Source organism: Mytilus californianus, unplaced genomic scaffold (assembly GCF_021869535.1).
Source record: "Mytilus californianus isolate M0D057914Y unplaced genomic scaffold, xbMytCali1.0.p SCAF_1, whole genome shotgun sequence".
In the NCBI taxonomy this organism is placed as follows: domain Eukaryota; kingdom Metazoa; phylum Mollusca; class Bivalvia; order Mytilida; family Mytilidae; genus Mytilus; species Mytilus californianus.
The window spans coordinates 84,508,719-84,531,858 of NW_026262581.1; the positions used below are offsets into that span (position 1 = coordinate 84,508,719).

Genomic DNA, 23,140 nt, shown 5'->3' on the forward strand with positions numbered 1-23,140 from the left:
TCTCATTGGCAATCAAAGAACTTCTTCTTTTTTTTAATTTAGCTGCATATCAGACAGGAATACCAATATGATTAAGAATTGATTTTGTGTATTTCTTGACAGTACAATGAATAAGACAACATGATTGACCGTGTATATATATTCTTCGGAAATTCGAATTATCGAAACAAATTTTCTAAAAGATGAGTAGACTGATTAAAAAACTGTCTTAATGGTAAAACAATATTGCCTATGAGTACATGCATAATTCTTTTTGATTTATCACTACTAGACAAGAACTGTGTTTTCTGACATATATTTAGTCATTATCAGTATAACACTAAGGAGATTTGGTATGATTGCCAATTAGACAACTATACACAAAAGTTCATATCAAAAGGATGTAAGCAATTATAGGCAACCGCACAGCCTTCAATAATGAGAAAAACGCATATCGTCTAGTAGGCTATAAAAGGCCTTAACATGGAAAATATGAAACAATTCAATTGTGAAAACTAACGGCCTAATTTATTACAAAACAGTTTACGGAAAACAAATATGACAAACAAGAACCAATGACAACCACTAAACTATAGGCTCCGGACTTGGGACAGGCACATTAAGAATGTGGCGGGATTAAACATGTCTGTGACAGCTCAACCTTCTCCGTAACGTGGGACAGTGGTGTTACCGCATCACATTAGAAAAATCTATAAAACTCAGTTGAAAAGGGCTTAACTCGTCAGATCGATTCAAAGCAGAAAAACATCTAACAGCAACACAGACTGGACGTTGCACGGTATTTATACATCCCCACAACGAAAAATAAACTAATCACAGATATGAGTATACTTGCAGGTACTGACAGCTAGTTCAAAGTCAATAACATTTAAGTAATAAAAAAGCATGTTTCTAAGACTGAAATATAAATCAGTGCACATCGAATGACAACATATAGGTATCGACAAATTGTAGTACCGTGAAAGTGCATATGTGTATAACAATAATATTTTGTATGGTTTGAATTTACTGATAACAAACTCATTAAAAACAATGTTTAAAGACTCGATTAACAACATCATTGTAAAATTTCGGATGTGCTATTCCGTTTGAAATAAGTAAGTTCATCCAAACTTGCAAACCAAATCTTTGTATCAATGGAAGAAGTTTGTAAAGGTTTCAAGTAATTTGCGGTAAAGAAATCCCAGACTTAAAAATTTACTAGTTATACATATATTACGCGCATTGAAATCCAAAACGTTACTACAGACACGGGCAATGCGAACTAGTTGTGATATATAAACACCGTAAGACGGTGCCAAAGGAACATCACCGTTTATAAAAGAAAAAATTAATTAAAGGGAAAGAAAAATCACCCCTTTTGTCGTAAATTTGTGTGTACAGTTTCTGACTAGTGTAAAACCATTCAAACATGAAAACCAATGGTCTTATCTATATTAAAAACGAGAAACGAGAAACGCTAATGAACCACATCAACAAACGACAACCACTGAACATCAGGTTCCTTACTTAGGACAGGTGCAAACAAATGCAGCGGGTTTAAACATTTTAATAGGTACCAACCTTCACCCTTACCTTAAACAATAGTGTAACATCACAACATATGTTTTATTATAAAATTAATAATAGGTTATTGACACATTTTACAATGAGTTTTACTAAATATCTGTAATCGACTTTCATGTACGAAAAAAAAAAAAAAAAAAAAAAAAAAAAACGTTCAACCAAATATTCGAAAGGTGCCTAACACCCAGTCTTTGATAGAACCATGCAAAAGGCTTATAAGTGGGTCCACATAACATGTCAATCAAATGTAATGAAATTTTGCACATATGTTATGATAGTCAAGAGAAAAAATATTCTAACTTTAAAATTTGATTTTAGGCTATTTTTAGATTTTGCAGCGCCATCTATTGGAAAAGGATTAATTTCCCAAAATTTCCACAAAATGTCACAATTTTGTTATTCTGAATATGCTAGATATGGTTATGTTTAGCTGATATTTGAATTGATTTTTATAACAAGCATCATTCGTCCTTCGAAACTTGACAAAATGTTTTTGCTTGAGTATTGCTATATTTTGGGGCTGACCGGTCTGAAAAGGGCATTTTGGACATTTTTGGGATACTTCCTAAAAAGATCAACAAAAAGACATGAAATCGTTTAAAGTAATATGATTTTTTTAATGTTTTAAATATTTCTATAAAGGTTTACATGTGTGCTACAAATTTTATGATTTTTGAGCTGGGGTCTCTTACACCGTTACCATGGCAACAAAATAAAAATGTGTAATTTTACGTATTTTTCATGTGTAATCCGTGTATTTAATCATAAAAACTTATTTATTTTTTGATACTGGCTTATGATATTTTGCATGAAGGTGTATAACAATAAGACAGTGTATCTCATAAAAATTAAAACCGTCAAATGACCTTAACCTTTGATCTCAAGGTCAAGATACTTGATTTTTTACATTTTCTTATCTGAAGCACACCTTTTCCTCTCCCTTGATATAATAATATGATGTGTCGCATACCATGGATGATGACCCTGATCTTTAACCTTCAAGGTCAAATAAAAAGGCATGGTCAAATATGTAATTTTATATGTCACCCTAAAACCAAACATACCAACCAAAACGGTCGACACGGCTAAAAATAGAACTTAGGAGGTAAAATGCAAGTTTTATGAAAATAAGGAGATGTGGTATGATTGCCAATGAGACAACTATCGACCAAAGTTAAAAAAAAAGTGGATGTAAGCAATTATAGGCAACTGTACGGCCTTCAACAATGAGAAAAACCCATACCGTTTGGTCGGCTGTAAAAGGCCCCGACATGAAAAATATGAAACAATTCAATTGAGAAAACTACCGGCCTAATTCATATCATTTGTCTATTATCTTGAAAACTGCTATGGATAGAGAAAATCTTACAGGGGCAGGAATTTTCAAAATGTTGAGATCTTCCTACCGTCTATTTAAGTCAAAACTGTCATATGAGCTCGCGTTGGAGTTTTTGCCCTTAAATGACAAATATTTTTTGTCTATTATTTTAAATTCTCCAATAAATAGAAACTTTTCAATAAAAAAAAATCGTAAGGGGTTTCTCGGAACCCTGTGTCTCGCCTGTGATTGCTGCTGTCAGTGTAAAAGTGTAATGTTGACCTAAAAAGTCAGTCCATTTATCAGTAAAATACAGAATTTTAAAAAAATCAAATTTTTTTAGATGCTTTTTCTTGATCTTGAAGATTAACGTCTGTCCAAGTTTCATAACAATCCATGAAGGTTTACAAATTTATCATGTCAAAAAAAAATCAATCCCAGACTGTAAATGTAAACTATGAAAAAACCTAAGTCCATCTATCAGAAAAATACTGAAATGAAAAAAAATATATTTTCAAAAGTTTGCTTCAGACATTATCTCTTATTTATAAAAAAGCTTCTGCCAAGGTTTTATAAAATTGTATGAAGGTCTGCAAAAATAATTGATGTGTAACAAATTTTAACCCCAGACTGTAACTATATGTAAATTGTATAAAGAACTAAGTCCATGTATCAGTAAAATACGTAAAATGAAAATAAATATTTTTGAAATTTTTCTCTGAATACTGTATTTTGGTCATAAACAAGCTTCTGTCCAAATTTCATAAAATCCCATGAAGGTTTGATAAAGTTATTGATGTCTAAATTTTTTTTTATCTAATTGTTGACGCCGCCGCCGCCAACGACAGAAGATAGGATTGATATGTCTCGCTTTCGAGGCATAAATAGTGCAGGATCAATAAAAATTATTAGCATGACAAGATGTACAAACAATTCAATATTGCCAAACTCGTCAGTTTACTTCTTATTGGAGTTATTGTCCTTTAATGACGATTTTAAACATTTATTTGCGTGTTTGCCTATTATCTGTAAAACTGTAATAAAAGAGGGACAAAAGATACCAGAGGGACAGTCAAACTCATAGATCGAAAACAAACTGACATCGCCATGGCCAAAAATAAAAAGATAAACAGACAAATAATAGTACAGATGACACAATATAGAAAACTAAAGACTAAGCAACACGAACCCCACCAAAAACTGGGGGTGATCTCAGGTGCTCCGGGAGGGTAAGCAGATCCTGCTCCACATGTGGCACCCGTCGTGTTGCTTATGTTATTAAAAATCCGGTAAATAGTGTAATTCGGTAGGTCACATTCGTGAAAAGGGAAGGGTATTGTAGTTACGACATAAGGAACATATCCGATATCACCTGTGAAACGGTTATTCCATAACGGTCAACCAACTCGTGATGGCGTCCGTAAAATTTACGAAGGGATGATTTCAATTTCACCATTTGGAACTCTTGGTTTAATAGCTTCCTTGTAAGCAGCAATCCTCTATCAAGGAAATCATGATTGGAAATACAAGCCCGGGAATATCGTATCAATTGGGAGATATATACTCCGTATGCAGGCGCTGCTGGAATGTTGCTACATAGAAATGGAAAGTTCACAATTGGGAAGCTGAACTCAACTCTTTTGTCGTAAAGTTTTGGATTCAACCGACCCTCATTGTCAATTTCTAGATGTAATTCAAGATATGAGGCAGACTTAACTGTATCTGTAGTATCCTTTATCTCTAGTTCGATGGGATAAATTCGTTCAACATAGTCACCAAATTTTGTATTATTTAGTGAGAGAACATCATCTATATAACGGAACGTAAAGTTAAAGGATATTACTAACTTCTTATCTTTCTTCCTAAGAAGTTCCTGTATGAAGTCAGCCTCATAATAATAAAGAAACAATTCGGCAAAAAGAGGGGCACAGTTGGTTCCCATTGGAATTCCGACAGTCTGTTGGAAAACAAGTCCTCCAAACGTAACAAATATGTTGTCAATCAAGAAATCAAGCATCTTGATAATGTCAGTTTCAGTGAATTTTTTGTTTGAATCAAGTTCCTCTTCAATTGGACACGAACCAGATATTATACGTTCGACTTTCATCTTTTATTTATTATCATAATGCATTTTACTGTTCACTTATTTGATTCTGTTTTACTGTAGTACATTTACAAAAAGTAATGTTTATAACATTTTGTTAACTTGGCCAAAATACTTAGTCATATTTGAAGACAGGTGATCACATTTTATTTATTCTGAAAACAAAGAATTCCTTCGTAGCTGTTTGCGCTAATATGGCACTGCTGATGTCTTGAGACATGGACAGAAATGGGTCAAGATGCGCAATTCATTTCAGTTATGCGGTAATGGTAGCCTTTTTCTCAATTCCTCTGCCCTTATAGTTAACTTTGATATGAACGATGGCTATCATCAAAATTGACACATTGTCACATATGTGATTAAATTATCGGGGTACAACGAGAAATTCATTTCATTGTTTTGACACACCCGAAAAGCATTGCACGGCTTCGTGAGGTAAACAATCCATTTTTGCACACAATATGTTGTATGAAAATTTAGTTCGTTGTATACATTTAATAACTCCATATTTTTCACACCTTTATTCTATGTTCCGTTCTATACAATTCATCACAAATTGTGAAGTTCAGTCACTTGTTAAAATTTAAACATGTCCGATATCGCTACACCGATATTTGTTTACGCACTAATTCTAAGTTCCTCAATTTGAGGCGAATTAGGGATATTATCCATATCGAAATCCATAGATCTGATTTTCTTAATATCATTGTATGATCTTCTTCGGTATGACTTTTTGAATAACTCTATGCATTTCTGTTCATTTCTGAAAGAAAAGAGGTTGTTCTAGCAATATAAGGCTTTACCCTTATATCGCTATATTTGTTTATTCTAGATACAATGTGTAAGTATAATTGATTTCTTCCAGTATACCTTCACAGGTCACAATTAGAAAGAAATATCTTAATATGACAACCTTCAATATCAATATAAAAAACCAGTTAAAGCATTAAACACAATTTTCTGATGTCTAACAGTGCATTTGAACTAAGAACCTATGCCAAAATGTAACGTTAAATGTAACGTTTTGTGTCACCCCCCCCCCCCCCCCCCCCCCCCCGCCAATAATGGTTAAATTATTGGTGTGCAACATATGTATCAAATACTAGTACGAAGTGTAATATTTCCCTTGCATTATCGGCTATTCCTGTAAATTTGGATGCTAATGGTATTAACATGTCTTCTTTGTTACATGTTGACTTTCAATTCAAAAATACTAAATATTTCCAGATGAAGTAAGGTTAGTTAGTCATTAACTTCATCTATACACTGTGCTTTTTTAGCTTCTGGTGTAAACAAAGATTATGATTGATACTAAAAGAAGTTCTCCTGTCCTGTACCAGTAATACATTTCAAAATCAAAAATATTGCTGTTGTTTATATATAATGTTAATCTAGAACCAACTGAATTTAATTGTACATAACAGAATTAACTGTGACAACTAGGTATTTATAAAAGAGAACTTACCTCCATTTTCATAATGTGCTTTGGTGTACAACATGCAATTATCCATAAGTAAGCCTGACAACTTCTTAGAAAAGCTCGCAAATTAGATGAAGATGTGCAATTCATTTCATGTAGGCGGTAATGGTTACCTTTTCTTAATCCTACTGCCCATATCGTAAACTTGGGTATATATGATCGGTCGTTTCGAAGCTAAATCAATACCACATATGTGCTTGAATTTCCAGAGTGCGAAGTGAGATTCTTTTTGACGGTTTTTACATTAAGCACACACCGAAAAGGCTTTTGTGATGAGGATTCTCGAAGCAAAAATCATTTTTGTTTGTTTGCAGACAATAAGCTCCATGAAAATTTAATTCGTTGCAAACATTAAATAACTCCATCGTTTTACGCCTTTATTCTATGTTCCTCCGCTTCTCCAATCTGCCCGAATGGTTAAGCTCAGTCATTTAATAAAAAATTGCAACATGTCCAATATCACTGCACAGAGATTTTTAGTTTATGCACTATATTTTTACTTATATCTCAATTTAAGGCACATTATGCATTTTGTAAGACTTTGAATTACAGTTTATCACTTTTCTGCATGGTTGATTTTATAATCATCATGGATACATACAAATAATGCCTTCCAATACTATGTTGAAGTGTAATCATATTTGTATTCGGAGTATTATATTTGAAATTATTGGTAATTATGAATGTCAAAAAAAAAATTAAACTGGTTTCTGAATGTGTTCAAAAGTGAGTTATAATGTGGCGTCACCAATTGACTTCTCAATAAATGCTGGCATACGACGCTACTAGTATGGTAAGCACAATATATTCTCAAACGAATAATTCTGGAATAGCCTTTGTGGTTTATGATGTATTACTTATTATTTGCCTCAGAATCGTGATTTGTGTGTATGTACAAAAATGATCGTGTACGTTAATGTAATTTATAATCATCTTTTTTACTCCATTCATTTTTCAATATATTAAAAACATATTCTCTAATATTAGATTTAAAATCAGTATATGGTATTTCACATTAAGATTTTAATTAAAAAAATCGGAACAACAGAGACACTGAACTGCAACAAACAAAACGCCAACATACATAGAAACGGGATATTTGATAACAACTGCCATATTCCTGACTTGGTACAGGACAATTTAAGAAAAAATGGATGTGTGAACCTGGTGTTAAGGCTAGCCAAACCTCCCTCTTATATGGCAATGTTAAAAAATGTCGCTTAAATGACAACACTACCTGACAGGAAAACAATACAAACAAACACAAGAACACTCAGCACAGAGAAATGCATAAATAAATAATGTAATAGCACATTACAACATGTAAACCACAAAATAACAATGGACATCTCCCAATAACGACAGCACAGGACACCACAATCTGCAGATCACATAAATGGTTCAACGCCACAAAAAGCGACTTATTTTTGTGACGTATAATCCTGAAATCATGTTGAGTGTATAAATACCGAGACAAGTCGTATAGCAATGCGAATTGACACTCGGCAAAATAGTCATATTCGGGAATATGTCACGTTCGGTACTTAACAGACAGGCGACAAAGATGGTAAAACCACAATCTAAGACGTGTTAACAATGTTGTTAGTTAGTTTAGACACAGACACATCGTATAGATCAACCAATTCGTGATGGTCTCCATAAAATTTATGGATTGTCATCTTTCCTCCTCATAACTCTGTTGGAGCAGTTTCTGTGTAAGGAGCACACTCATGTAAATGAAGTCCGTATAGTGCGAACATACATGAGCATAACATATCACTTGAGATACAAAAACACAATACGATGTAGCAGAGGGTATGTTACTGCTGAAAAATATAAAATTCATAATTGGGAAGTTGAAATCATCCCGTTTGTAATAGATTTTAGTGTGAAGTCGTCCATCTGTGTCAATATTGAGGAAAATATCAAGGAATGAAGCAGTCCTTCAAGTATGTTAATGTTCGATGTTAAAAGAAATATAACTGAATATAAAGCTGCACATGTGTGTTCTAAAAGTTTGTAATTGTGTATGATGTAATTTTCTCAACTGAAATACTGTTACCGTTTTCAAGAAGACGTAACCCTGATATTGTTGTACATGTAACTGCCGTCTTCTATTATTAGATTCTATCATAACATTACAAAAAATATTGATAAATCAAATCATTTCAGTCAAATGTTTCATTTATTCTAAACATGTGTTCTTTGAAAATATTAAAAATCATTTATTTTAAAAAGTATTCCACTAAATATCTTAAATTATCTCCCATGTGGGAAGGTTTGTACGATTTTGAGCTCATCATGAAAACTTAAATAATTCGGATATTTCGTTGCACATAATGATGAATATATTGACGAATTGTGTAAAATATTAACTTTGATGATTACCACCACGATATGTTTGCAAGAAAATGTGAAAAAAACATTGTTATTTGGTGAATTTCGTCTTGGATCTCTACAAATGTGAATACTACTCATGAACTGTAAGTCTGTTTACATTATATACATTATATACCAGAAAGGAAAATACTTATATAACTGTAAACAATCTTCATATATATGCCTAGAAAGAAAGCAAGCCAAATAAGAGATTTAAAACTATGTCATCAACCACCCAGTCCACACCGACAACAATGTCGTGTTCAAAACATAAAATTAAAACAACGTCCAGTAAACCAGAGCCTATTACATCTACACCTATTGCAACTTCATCTATTAAACAACACCATGAACAGAAACGTAAGCGCGAAGCGTTGTCTTCGGAATATTCTGTTGATTCTTTCGTCCTTGATCTTGATTCAGAAAAAATAAAAGTCAAAATTCATTGGATAATCGACAAATCAGTTAATGCGGCTACAGAAGCAGCTATCCAAGCTGCCAAAAAACTATCCAAACTGGTCTCGAAGCCATTTTTAGCCACAGAATTGACGTGTTAGAAAGCAGGATCTTTGACTTAGAAAAGAAATACGATAAACAACTTGAATGGAATAGCAAAATTACGAAAGATCTCGTCGAACTTCTTAACGACAATAAAGCTAAAACACTGAAGATATCCACCCTTCATTCAGAGCTGAACATGGTACAGAAAGACTTAAACAACATCGTTCTCAAATAAATGATACTGCTCAATATACAAGAAAAAACACCGTGAAAATATTTGGAATTGTGCAAACTGAGGAGAAAGAAAATACTCACGATGTTGTTCAAAAACTGTTGAATGAAAAGCTCTCTCTTGATAACATTGACATCGAAATTGCACACAGAATAGGTCCGGTAAAAGATTCTGATCTAAATGTTAACACCAGAAGACCCATCATCTGCAAAATGCTCCGTAGAACTGATAAAATTAAAGTCATAGCATCCCGTCGTAAACTTAAAGGCCTAAAAATTTCTATTAGTGATGAACTTACTAAACTGAACTTTGAACTTTTAAAAAGTCTCCAGGAACACGAGCTTATAGATCAAGCTTGGTCTTACAATGGTAAAATTTTTGCCAAACACAAAAACAATGATATCAAAAGAATAATTGACATTGCTGATGTTAGTAGGGTCTTCGAAAGCTGATTTATTTACTAAATTAACACATAGTGTTGTTGAAAAACTTGTTGTTTCTTGTGAGTTGATGCATTTTCTTTAGAATATATATACACATAACTTTATTTATGTTGATTCATGAAACCGATTCTTTTTATATTTATATATATATATATATTCTTAATTGTAAAATTATTTTATTAATCTCATGAGCAACTTATTCCTATGGTTTGCTTCACCTTTTGGATAAATATGGTTTTTTTTGGCATTCATTGCCTGTGTTAATTTAATTTTTTTTTTTGCTATGTGTACCTTGCTTGTATTTTTTTGTCTACTTGTTTTATACCGTTTGTTTACATATAAGTTTTGTTCATATGTAGTGATCCATAATCCCGCAACATTCCTCTTAAAGCTTGCTAACCTATGATCGGGGTTGATCATTATAGAGCGTGTATCGGACGATTTCATAATACTATTGTATCTAAGCAATTACGAATAAACAGTTCTCACATTTTGAGTAACACTTTGTCACACTCTCGTTACGTGTACGTCTTTTTTTCAGTTATTACCGTTATCTCATTTTCTGTTTCATTACACAAGCTAGCAATGATGATGTTTTTATTACTAGTCACATCGGAAACTATTCATCCTAATCCGGGTCTGTCCGGGGATCTTTCTGTATGTCACTTAAATGCACGTAGCTTATACTCTTTTGATAGCGTATTAAAGACTTACCGAATTAAGCTAGACGAAATTGAGTTCGCACTGTGTAACGAATTCCAATATGATGTGGTCTGTATTAGTGAAACTTGGTTAAAACCAGATATATCATTGAAGATATTAAGATTGATAATTATAATATCCACAGGCGAGATAGGGCTGACGGGTCGGGTTACGGTGGTGTAGCCATATATGTTTCCGACCGATTATATTCTATGCGCCATCAGGAGTTAGAAATGCAGGGTCTCGAATTCTTATGCATTGAAGTCAAAACCAAGGATAAGTCTATCCTTGTAAGTGTTTGTTACAGAACGCCGACTGTAACGGCCAATCAACGTCAAAAATTCACTGATAGCTTTACATCAGTCGTTGAAAATATGAAATCACACAGCCCAGATGTTTGCTTGATTTTAGGGGACTTCAACGACCGGTGTGTTTCATGGTTTGATAGTCATAGTCACAGCGAGCTCGGTCTATCTCTTTTTAATCTGGCACATAGGTATGGTCTATCACAATTAATTGATGAACCGACCAGGTATACGGATAGCAGTGCGACACTGTTAGACCTTATATTTACTGACAATGAACGTTGTGTATCGAACTTCGGGGTTAGTCCCCCCTTTCTTAATCTCGACCATTGCATTATTTTCTGTAAACTATCCCTCAAATTAAGTAGATCACGTTCCTTTCAGCGTCGTGTCTGGGATTACAAGTCAGCTGATTTTAATAGTCTGAATACTGCATTATATAACGCTCCCTTTGATTCCGCATATGAAATTTTTGACGATGTAAACGACATTGTTAGTTATACGATTGACCTTATCACCTCCGCTTGTTCTGAATTTATACCGAATAAAATAGTAACTATTCGTCATAAGGATAAACCATGGATGAGTAACGAGGTTAGGCGAGCGATTCGTAAGCGTGATCGTTGCTTCAAAAAATATCAACGGACCCGAAGAGACGCAGACAAGTTATATCACATAGTTGCTAGGAGAGAGGTCAATCGCTTAAAAAGAGACGCAAAACAAAGATATGAAATTAATATCATTCGCTCATTTTCTAGAGAAACCCTTAATCCTAGGAAATTTTGGTCCCTTAGTAAATCTGTTTTAGGTTACAATTCAGATAGAGCTATCCCCCCTTTGAAAGATAACATGAATCTGATATCTGAAAATCTTGAAAAGGCAGAACTCCTTAATTGTTATTTTTCTGCACAGATGCACTTAGGTCTGCATGTGAGTAAGAATGAGCGAGTGATTGGATGGGTATGTAGTCAAATTACATTCGTATGTCTTGTCCTGTACATATTGTCTTGTCTTGTGTTTAACATATTTGTAAACTTAAAAAAAAAAAATCGTTAATTGTGAATCTGTATATATCTATGTTGAGGAGACCCACACGTAGTCTCTGGCTGTTGACAATCCTCTTTAAATAAATAAAGAATTAAATTAAATTAAATATCTTTTATCGATGTTCATTAACATACATTAATTTTCCGCCAAATCTTTAATATATTTGTTCATGTTGTCACAACAAAGCAATGTACTATTCTGAAACCTGCGAATCCCTTTAGAACAGCTTAGTCGAACATGATACTGCTCTAGACTTGCGGCATAGAGATGACATTTTAAAATAAACTCATCATAGATACCAGGATTAAAATTTAATTTTAGTTTATTATATAAATGCATTTTTCTGCATGATTGATTATGAATACACCATTGACAATGCCCATGTCTTGAGACATATAGTATATATCTTAAGATATTAAATTAAACTGTAAAAGTATTTGCAATGGGGCCGTCTATTGACATTTTGTTTGTCGACGGTTATAGCTTTCAAAAACAGATTAAAATGGTTCCTGAATGAATTCAAAAGTTTAATTCATAAAAAAAGTATGTTCGACAGACAGATTGACAGCTCAAGCAATGACAGGATACGACAATACTAGCACGGTAACCACTACACATACTCATATGGCTAATTTTGAGATTGTCGTTGTGCGAAAAACAAAATGTAAATGGTGTATCAATTATAAGTCCACTCCAAAACATGATATGTGTGTATTCAAAATTATGATCGTGCACGCTACTTCGCTCTTTTAAGAACCATTAAATGATACACTATAAAGTTTAACCTGTGAAGTGTAAACTTTTTCTATCAAATTGTATAGACGTACTACCTCACTTCATATATGTTTTAACTGTTGTCATTATTTAAGACAAGAATAAATACATGTTCGATCAAATATGTAAAAACGCAACAAACATATTTTTGATAAATATTCCGTTTCAACTTCACGAATAATACACGATGGTTTTGAAGTATAGATTCTGGGTACCGACGTTGTTTATCATTTTAATAACGTGTTATAGTATTCTTTTATTTGTCTTTATGAACATTACTTTTACTTTTTAGTCTGTTTTTGGTGATATCCATTTGACGTGGCTCTGTACTTATACATCCCGTCATTGTGTTATTGTGCTGTGGTAAATTTTTGTATTCTTGTTTTTCATTTTCGCTAATGTGCTTTGTGTATATACCTTTTTGAGTTTCTTTGTTATATATGACGTGGCTCTGTACTTATACATCCCGTCATTGTGTTATTATGCTATGGTAAATTCTTGTATTCTTGTCTTTCATGTTTACTAATGTGCTTTGTCTATATGCCCTTTTGTCTTTCTTTGTTACACATTTATTTGTTTTTATAGTAATTAAGATTATAAAACAATGTTGACTGCTGTACCCCAATTTTTGACATTTTTACCTATTATGTCTGTTTGTTTTGTTCACACATCGTTTTAAATATAATAGAATTTTATGCAACTGTCATAAAAATTAGAGGTTTAGCTAGCTTTAATCCAGGTTAAATCCACCATTTTCTACAAAAGAAAATGCCTGTATCAAGTCAGGAATATGACAGTTGTTATCCATTTGTTTGATAAGTTTGAACTTTTGATTTTGTCATTTGATTAGGAACTTTCCGTTTTGAATTTTCCTCAGCGTTCAGTATTTTTGTGATTTTACTTTTTGTTATGTCTAAAGTCAAGAAATTAATATATTTTTGCATACGATTATTCACATTTGTTTTGGTATGAAATAAGGACATTCAACAAAAGTATTGACAAAATATTTAATTGATTAAGTCGTCCATGAAATCTTTTCTGAAAATACTAAGCCTTACAAAGATATTTTAGGATGCACTTCTGTCACAATAGACAAAGCAATTTCCCATAGAAACTCCCTTTACGGCTAAAACTGTGCCAATTTCACTATGAAGTTTCGTAAAAAGATTTATCCTGGAATGGAACGTTGATAAGCATTATTATTTTATTCAAAGGTCAAAACATAGGACTGTGCGGCAAATTTTCAACACTTATATGTCTCGAACTTCTAAGAGTTTAAACTTGAACTAAATCCTGTAATACCTCTCCCTTCACTTCGGGTCTTCATCAGAATTCAATATTGCCGCTTTCCATGTGTATTTATACGATTAACATTCCCAAGTTATGACTCTATGAGATGAAACATAGAGATCATACCTTGGAACCAGGACGTAAACAAAACAAAATATCTATTAATCTAATATAGCTCTCCAAAAGAGACGCAGTTTGTCAAACAGCTGTATTTATTAAGTGCAACCTTTAGATAGAAGATACAAATATCGATACATTATAGATGTCTACGGACTTGTTTTATCGGTATGTCATATTTGAATTTTGAAGACAATAAGCCTTACAAAATATGTTATGCCTTGAGACAAAAAAAAAATATCTTGATACTTTGTGGATGTTTAAGGACTTGCTGTATTGTATTGGTATATAATATTTGTACTTTGAAGGTAAAATGCTGTATAAATAGAATACGGCAGGAAATTAACATTAGCATTCTATTAATTTACAGATTTGAATAATGGTTAAAAATTGTCACGTACATGCATATTCATACGTTTTTGTTTATATTCTCACTCACAGACAAAAACTGTATTTCATGAGAAGTGTACATGCACGGTGAATCACATTTTCAAGAAATGTAAGTACATATAAAGATATAAATGCGTGTTTTGAACGGTAATTTTCGTGCCTGATGCAATTTACACGACTTTATAATTTTACCGGTGTTCCGATTCAAATAGGCATATACCTGATATTGAATTTAACTCAGTAATCTATTTTATTCATTCTGTACAAAAAGTCATGTGTGATGTTGAGGTGTTATCAATATGTATACGTTATACTATGCCCTTTACTAAATCCCTTTTACCGGTATGCATGTACGAAAAATGATTGATTGATTGATTGTTGGATGCTTAACGTCCAGTGGCAAATATTTAATGCATGTTCGGGACGAGAAAAAATTAGTAATAAATACAATAGGTAGGTCCTAAAATAGAGGCCGTCTGGGATGAAGGTATGAAAAATTTGAACTGCCACTGGAAAGTGAGGGTATATTGGATAGGGACATAAATTAAGCCTTGTAAATGGTTAAATACGGACCCGTCATAGAGTTTTTGCAAGAGTTCTTAACGTACAAAAAACGTGGCACTCTCTATACACGTGGCATCGCATTTAACTTCCCCATTCTGACCGGACATGGCTGCGAAATTTAACATCCCAAACAGCGAACGGACGCTCCACTTTGGCAATGGTTTTACTGCCGGTCGGAGGAAGACCAGTGATGATTAAGAACTATTACCATGTGACCCTAGGGGGGTATGAAAAGAAACAAGTATCCCTACGGAACAGTAGAACTTTTATGATATTGCTCATGTCTTGAGACATGGAAAAATGTCTTAAGACGTTTAATTTTAATTTATTATATAAATGCATTTTTCTGCATGGTTGATTATAAATACAACATTGACAATGCCCATGTCTTGAGACATATTGTAAATATCCTAAGATATTTAGTTTAACTGTAAAAGTATCTGCAATGGGGCCGACTATAGAAATTTTGTTTGTCGATATGGTTATGGCTTTGAAAAAACAGATTACAATGGTTCCTGAATAAATTCATAAGTTCACAAAGTATGTTCGACAAACAGAATTACAGCTCATGCAATGAATGGATACGACAATACCAGCACGGTTACCACAACACATACTCATGTGGCTAATTTTGAGATTGTCGTTGTGCGAAAAACAAAATGTAAATGGTGTATTAATCATTAGTCCACTCCATAACAGGATCTGTGTGTAATCAAAATTATGATCGTACACGTTACTTCGCTCTTCCAAGAACCATTAAATGATACACTATAAAGTTTAACCTGTGAAGTGGTTACTTGTTCTATCATACTGTATGGAAGTACTACCTCACTTCATATATGTTTTAACTATTGTCATTATTTTCAAAGAATAAATACGTGTTCGATCAAATATTTAAAAACCCGGCAAACATATTTTGTTATGTACACAGTCAAGAAATTAATATATTCCTGCATACGATAATTCACATTTATTTTGGTATAAAAAAAGGACATTCAACAAAAGTATTGACAAAATATTTAATTGATTAAGTCGTCCATGAAATCTTTTCTGAAAATGGAAAATAATTCCAAAATACTAAGCCTTACAAAGATATTTTATGTCTATAGGGTGCACTTCTGTCACAATAGACAATGCAACTTCCCATAGGAACTCCCTTTACGGCTAAAACTGTGCCAATTTCACTATGAAGTTTCGTAAAAAGATTTATCCTGGAATGGAACTTTGATAAGCATTATTATTTTATTCAAAGGTCAAAACATAGGATTGTGCGGCAAATTTTCAACACTTATATGCCTCGAACTTCTAAGAGTTTAAACTTGAACTAAATCCTGTAATACCTCTCCCTTCACTTCGGGTCTTCATCAGATTTCAATATTGTCGCTATCCATGTGTATTTATACGATTAACATTTCCAAGTTATGACTCTATGAGATGAAACATAGAGATCATACCTTGGAACCAGGACGTAAACAAAACAAAATATCTATTAATCTAATATAGCTCTCCAAAAGAGACGCAGTTTGTCAAACAGCTGTATTTATTAAGTGCAACCTTTAGATAGAAGATACAAATATCGATACATTGTAGATGTCTACGGACTTGTTTTATCGGTATGTCATATTTGAATTTTGAAGACACTAAGCCTTACAAAATATGTTATGCCTTGAGACAAAAAAAAAAATATCTTGATACTTTGTGGATGTTTAAGGACTTGCTGTATTGTATTGGTATATAATATTTGTACTTTGAAGATAAAATGCTGTATAAATAGAATACGGCAGGAAATTAACATTAGCATTCTATTAATTTACAGATTTGAATAATGGTTAAAAATTGTCACGTACATGCATATTCATACGTTTTTGTTTATATTCTCACTCACAGCCAAAAACTGTATTTCATGAGAAGTGTACATGCACGGTGAATCACATTTTCAAGAAATGTAAGTACATATAAAGATATAAATGCGTGTTTTGAACGGTAATTTTCGTGCCTGATGCAATTTACACGACTTTATAATTTTACCGGTGTTCCGATTCAAATAGGCATATACCTGATATTGAATATAACTCAGTAATCTATTTTATTCATTCTGTACAAAAAGTCATGTGTGATGTTGAGGTGTTATCAATATGTATACGTTATACTATGCCCTTTACTAAATCCCTTTTACCGGTATGCATGTACGAAAAATGATTGATTGCTTGATTGTTGGATGCTTAACGTCCAGTGGCAAATATTTAATGCATGTTCGGGACGAGAAAAAATTAGTAATAAATACAATAGGTAGGTCCTAAAATAGAGGCCGTCTGGGATGAAGGTATGAAAAATTTGAACTGCCACTGGAAAGTGAGGGTATATTGGATAGGGACATAAATTAAGCCTTGCAAATGGTTAAATACGGACCCGTCATAGAGTTTTTGCAAGGGTCCTTAACGTACAAAAAACGTGGCACTCTCTATACACGTGGCATGGCATTTAACTTCCCCATTCTGACCGGACATGGCTGCGAAATTTAACATCCCAAACAGCGAACGGACGCTCCACTTTGGCAAGGGTTTTACTGCCGGTCGGAGGAAGACCAGTGATGATTAAGAACTATTACCATGTGACCCTAGGGGGGTATGAAAAGAAACAAGTATCCCTACGGAACAGTAGAACTTTTATGATATTGCTCATGTCTTGAGACATGGAAAAATGTCTTAAGACGTTTAATTTTAATTTATTATATAAATGCATTTTTCTGCATGGTTGATTATAAATACAACATTGACAATGCCCATGTCTTGAGACATATTGTAAATATCCTAAGATATTTAGTTTAACTATAAAAGTATCTGCAATGGGGCCGACTATAGAAATTTTGTTTGTCGATATGGTTATGGCTTTGAAAAACAGATTACACTGGTTCCTGAATAAATTCATAAGTTCACAAAGTATGTTCGACAAACAGAATTACAGCTCATGCAATGAATGGATACGACAATACTAGCACGGTAACCACAACACATACTCATGTGGCTAATTTTGAGATTGTCGTTGTGCGAAAAACAAAATGTAAATGGTGTATTAATCATTAGTCCACTCCAAAACAGGATCTGTGTGTAATCAAAATTATGATCGTACACGTTACTTCGCTCTTCTAAGAACCATTAAATGATACACTATCAAGTTTAACCTGTGAAGTGGTTACTTGTTCTATCATACTGTATGGAAGTACTACCTCACTTCATATATGTTTTAACTATTGTCATTATTTTCAAAGAATAAATACGTGTTCGATCAAATATTTAAAAACCCGGCAAACATATTTTGTTATGTACACAGTCAAGAAATTAATATATTCCTGCATACGATAATTCACATTTATTTTGGTATAAAAAAAGGACATTCAACAAAAGTATTGACAAAATATTTAATTGATTAAGTCGTCCATGAAATCTTTTCTGAAAATAGAAAATAATTCCAAAATACTAAGCCTTACAAAGATATTTTATGTCTATAGGGTGCACTTCTGTCACAATAGACAATGCAACTTCCCATAGGAACTCCCTTTACGGCAAAAACTGTGCCAATTTTACTATAAAGTTTCGTAAAAAAATATATCCTGGAATGGAACATTGATAAGCACTACTATTGTATTCAAAGGTCAAAACATGGGACTGTGCGGTATATTCTCAACATTTATATGCCTCGAACGTCTAGGAGTTCAAACTTGTACTAAATTCTGTAATACCTCTCCCTTCGCTTTGGGTCTTCATCAGAATTCAATATCGCCGCTTTCCATGTGTATTTATACGACTAACCTTCCCAAGTCATGACTCTATGAGATGAAACATAGAAATACCTTGGAACCAGTACGTAAACAAAACAAAATATCTGTGAATATAATATATCTCTCCAAAAGAGGCGTGGTTTGTCAAACAACTGTAATTACAAAGTGCAACCTTTAGATAGAAGATAAAAATCTCGAAACATTGTAGATGTCTACGGACTTGTTTTATCGGTATGTCATATTTGTATTTTGAAGACACTTAGCCTTACAAAATATTGTATACCTTGAGACAGAAAATAAATATCTTGATACTTTGTTGATGTTTAACCTGTTTAAGGACTTGCTGTATGGATTTATAATATTTGTATTTTGAAGATAAAATGCTGTATAAATAGAATACGACAGCAAATGAACATTATCATTCTCTATCAATTGATAGATTTGTATAATGGTTAAAAATTGTTACGTACTTGCATAATCATATGTTTTTGTTTATTTTCTCATTCACAGCCAAGAACTATATTTCCTGAGAAGTGTACATGCACGATGAATCAAATCTTCAATAAATTTAAGTATATATAAAGATATAAATGAGTGTTTTGAACGTTCGTTTTCGTGCATGATGCAATTTACACGACTTTATTATTTTACTGGTATTCCGATTCAAATAGGCTTAAACCCGCTGCAATTGTTTGCACCTGTCCTAAGTCAGGAATCTGATGTTAAGTAGTTGTCGTTTGTTGATGTGGTTCATAAGTGTTTCTCGTTTCTCGTTTTTTATATAGATTAGACCGTAGGTTTTTCCGTTTGAAAGGTTTTACACTAGTAATTTTTGGGGCCCTTTATAGCTTGCTGTTCGGTTTGAGATAAGGCTCCGTGTTGAAGACCGTACTTTGACCTATAATGGTTTACTTTCATAAATTTTTACTTGGACGGAGAGTTGTCTCATTGACACTCATACCACATCTTCTTATATCTATATACCTGATATTGAATATAACTGAGTAATCTATTTTATTCATTCTGTAGAAAAAGTCATGTGTGATGTTGAGGTGTTATCAATATGTATACATTAAAGTATGTCCTTTACTAAATCCCTTTTTGCCGGTATGCATGTACGAAAAAATGATTGATTGCTTGATTGTTGGTTGCTTAACGTCCAGTGGCAAATATTTAATGCATGTTCGGGACGAGAAAAATTAGCAATAAATACAATAGGTAGGTCCTAAAATAGAGGCCGTCTGGGATGAAGGTATGAAAAATTTGAACTGCCACTGGAAAGTGAGGGTATATTGGATAGGGACATAAATTAAGCCTTGCAAATGATAAAATACGGACCCGTCATAGAGTTTTTGCAAGGAATCTTAACGTACAAAGAACGTGGCACTCTCTATACACGAGGCATCGGATTTAACTTCCCCATTCTGACCGGACATGGCTGCGAAATTGAACATCCCAAACAGCGAACGGACGCTCCACTTTGGCAAGGGTTTTACTGCCGGTCGGAGGAAGATCAGTGATGATTAATATCTATTACTATGTGACCCTAGGGGGTATGAAAAAAAACGAGTATCCCTACGGAACAGCGGAACCTTAATGATATTGCTCATGTCTTGAGACATGGAAAAATGTCTTAAAACTTTTAATTTTAGTTTATTATATAAATGCATTGTTATGCATGGTTGATTATAAATACCACATTGACAATGCCCATATCTTGAGACATATAGTAAATATCCTAAGATATTAAGTTAAACTGTTAAAGTATCTGCAATGGGGCCGTCTATAGAAAGTTTCTTTGTCGATATGGTTATAGCTTTGAAAAACAGATTACAATGGTTCCTGAATGAATACAAAAGTTTAATTCATAAAGTATGTTCGACAAACAGATTTACAGCTTATGCAATGAATGGATACGACAGTACTAGCACGGTAACCACAACACATACTCATGTGTCTAATTTTGAGATTGTCGTTGTGCGAAAAACAAAATGTAAATGGTGTATTAATCATTAGTCCACTCCAAAACAGGATCTGTGTGTATTCAAAATTATGATCGTGCGCGCTACTTCGCTCTTTTAAGAACCATTAAATGATACACTATAAAGTTTTACCTGTGAAGTGATTACTTCTTCTATCATACTGTATAGAAGTACTACCTCACTTCATATATGTTTTAACTATTGTCATTATTTTCAAAGAATTAATACGTGTTCGATCAAATATTTAAACACCCGGCAAACATATTTTGTTATGTACACAGTCAAAAAATTAATATATTTGTGCATACGATTATTCACATTTATTTTGGTATAAAAAAAGGACATTCAACAAAGTATTAACAAAATATTTAATTGATTAAGTCGTCCATGGAATCTTTTCTGAAAATGGAAAATAATTCCGAAACTAAGCCTTACAAAGATATTTTATGTCTATAGGGTGCACTTCTGTCACAATAGACAATGCAATTTCCCATAGGAACTCCCTTTACGGCAAAAACTGTGCCAATTTTACTATGAAGTTTCGTAAAAAAATATATCCTGGAATGGAACATTGATAAGCACTACTATTGTATTCAAAGGTCAAAACATGGGACTGTGCGGTATATTCTCAACATTTATATGCCTCGAACTTCTAAGAGTTTAAACTTGTACTAAATTCTGTAAAACCTCTCCCTTCGCTTTTGGTCTTCATCAGAATTCAATATCGCCGCTATCCATGTGTATTTACACGATTAACATTCCCAAGTTATGACTATGAGATGAAACATAGAAATACCTTGGAACCAGTACGTAAACAAAACAAAATAACTATGAATATAATATATCTTTCTAAAAGAGGCGTGGTTTGTCAAACAACTGTATTTAAAAAGTGTAACCTTTAGATAGAAAATAAAAATCTCGATACACTTAGACACTAAGCCTTACAAAATATTTTATGCCTTGAAACAGAAAATAAATATCTTGATACTTTGTTGATGTTTTAGGACTTGCTGTATTGGTATATAATATTTGTATTTTGAAGATAAAATGCTGTATAAATAGAATAGACATGGCTGCGAAATTGAACATCCCGCACTTTTGCAAGGGTTTTACTGCCGGTCGGAGGAAGACCAGTGATGATTAATAGCTATAACCATGTGACCCTAAATGGGTATAAAAAACGAGTATCCCTACGGAACAGCAGAACTTTTATGATATTGCTCATGTCTTGAGACATGGAAAAATGTCTTAAGACGTTTAATTTTAGTTTATAATATAAATGCATTTTTCTGCATGATTGATTATAAATACACCATTGACAATGCCCATGTCTTGAGAGGTAAAGTAAATATCTTAAGATATAAAGCTAAACTGTAAAAGTATTTGCAATGGGGCTGTCTATTAAAACTTTGTTTGTCGATGGTAATGGCTTTCAAAAACAGATTAAAATGGTTCCTGAATGAATTCAAAAGTTTAAGTCATAAAGTATGTTCGACAAACAGATTTACAGATCATGCAATGAATGGATACGACAATACTAGCACGGTAACCACAGAACATTCTCATATGGCTAATTTTGAGAGGTAAACGGACAGAAAATCACAGGACAAAAAGTCACAGGTCATAAAGTCACAAATTTGATAGTACAAAAAGTCACAGGTCAAAAAAGTCACAAATAATTTGTTGAAAATTGCCCGAACATATAAGAGGAATATCTTGAAATACTTTGTTTTTATTATATATATTCATTTTTAAGTTCATGACATTGTTCATAAGCCTTGATAAATGAAAATTTATCAGATTTTAATCATGCAAAGAATATATTTCTTGGCACCATGATGCCAAGCCACTTTGACATTTTGTTTTCATAACAATTATTTGATCATTGTTGATATTTATTGAATAAATTTTATTAACAAAGTTGCTTTACATATAATAGTTCAAGACAAAAAAACAAATATTTGAAAAAATTAGTGTTTTCTTGTTGAAAGAAAAATAATCTCAAAACTGAATTGTGACTTTTTGTGCTGTGACTTTTTGTCCGTGACTTTTTGTCTGTGACTTTTTGTTCTGTGACTTTCTGTCCTACATTCTCTTGAGATTGTCGTTGTGCGGAAAACAAAATGTAAATGGTGTATTAATTATTAGTCCACTCCAAAACAGGATCT

General features: G+C 33.0%; 2 long non-coding RNA genes across 3 annotated transcripts in view; one reads left to right on the top strand and one right to left on the bottom strand.

Annotated features, from left to right (window-relative positions):
* LOC127725231 (uncharacterized) overlaps positions 1-23,140 on the bottom strand; it is a 41,089-nt gene that overhangs the window by 16,492 nt on the left and 1,457 nt on the right. The window lies entirely within an intron of this gene.
* The window catches only part of LOC127725224 (uncharacterized), a 29,208-nt gene continuing 13,140 nt past the window's right edge, over positions 7,073-23,140 (top strand). The window contains exons 1-3 of one of the 2 annotated variants that reach the window (XR_007992873.1): positions 7,073-7,261; positions 17,100-17,157; positions 19,501-19,562. This is a non-coding gene — a long non-coding RNA (uncharacterized LOC127725224). Of the gene's footprint in view, positions 7,262-14,698; positions 14,758-17,099; positions 17,158-19,500; positions 19,563-23,140 lie in introns of those variants that run through there. The other variant, XR_007992874.1, reaches the window with a different exon arrangement.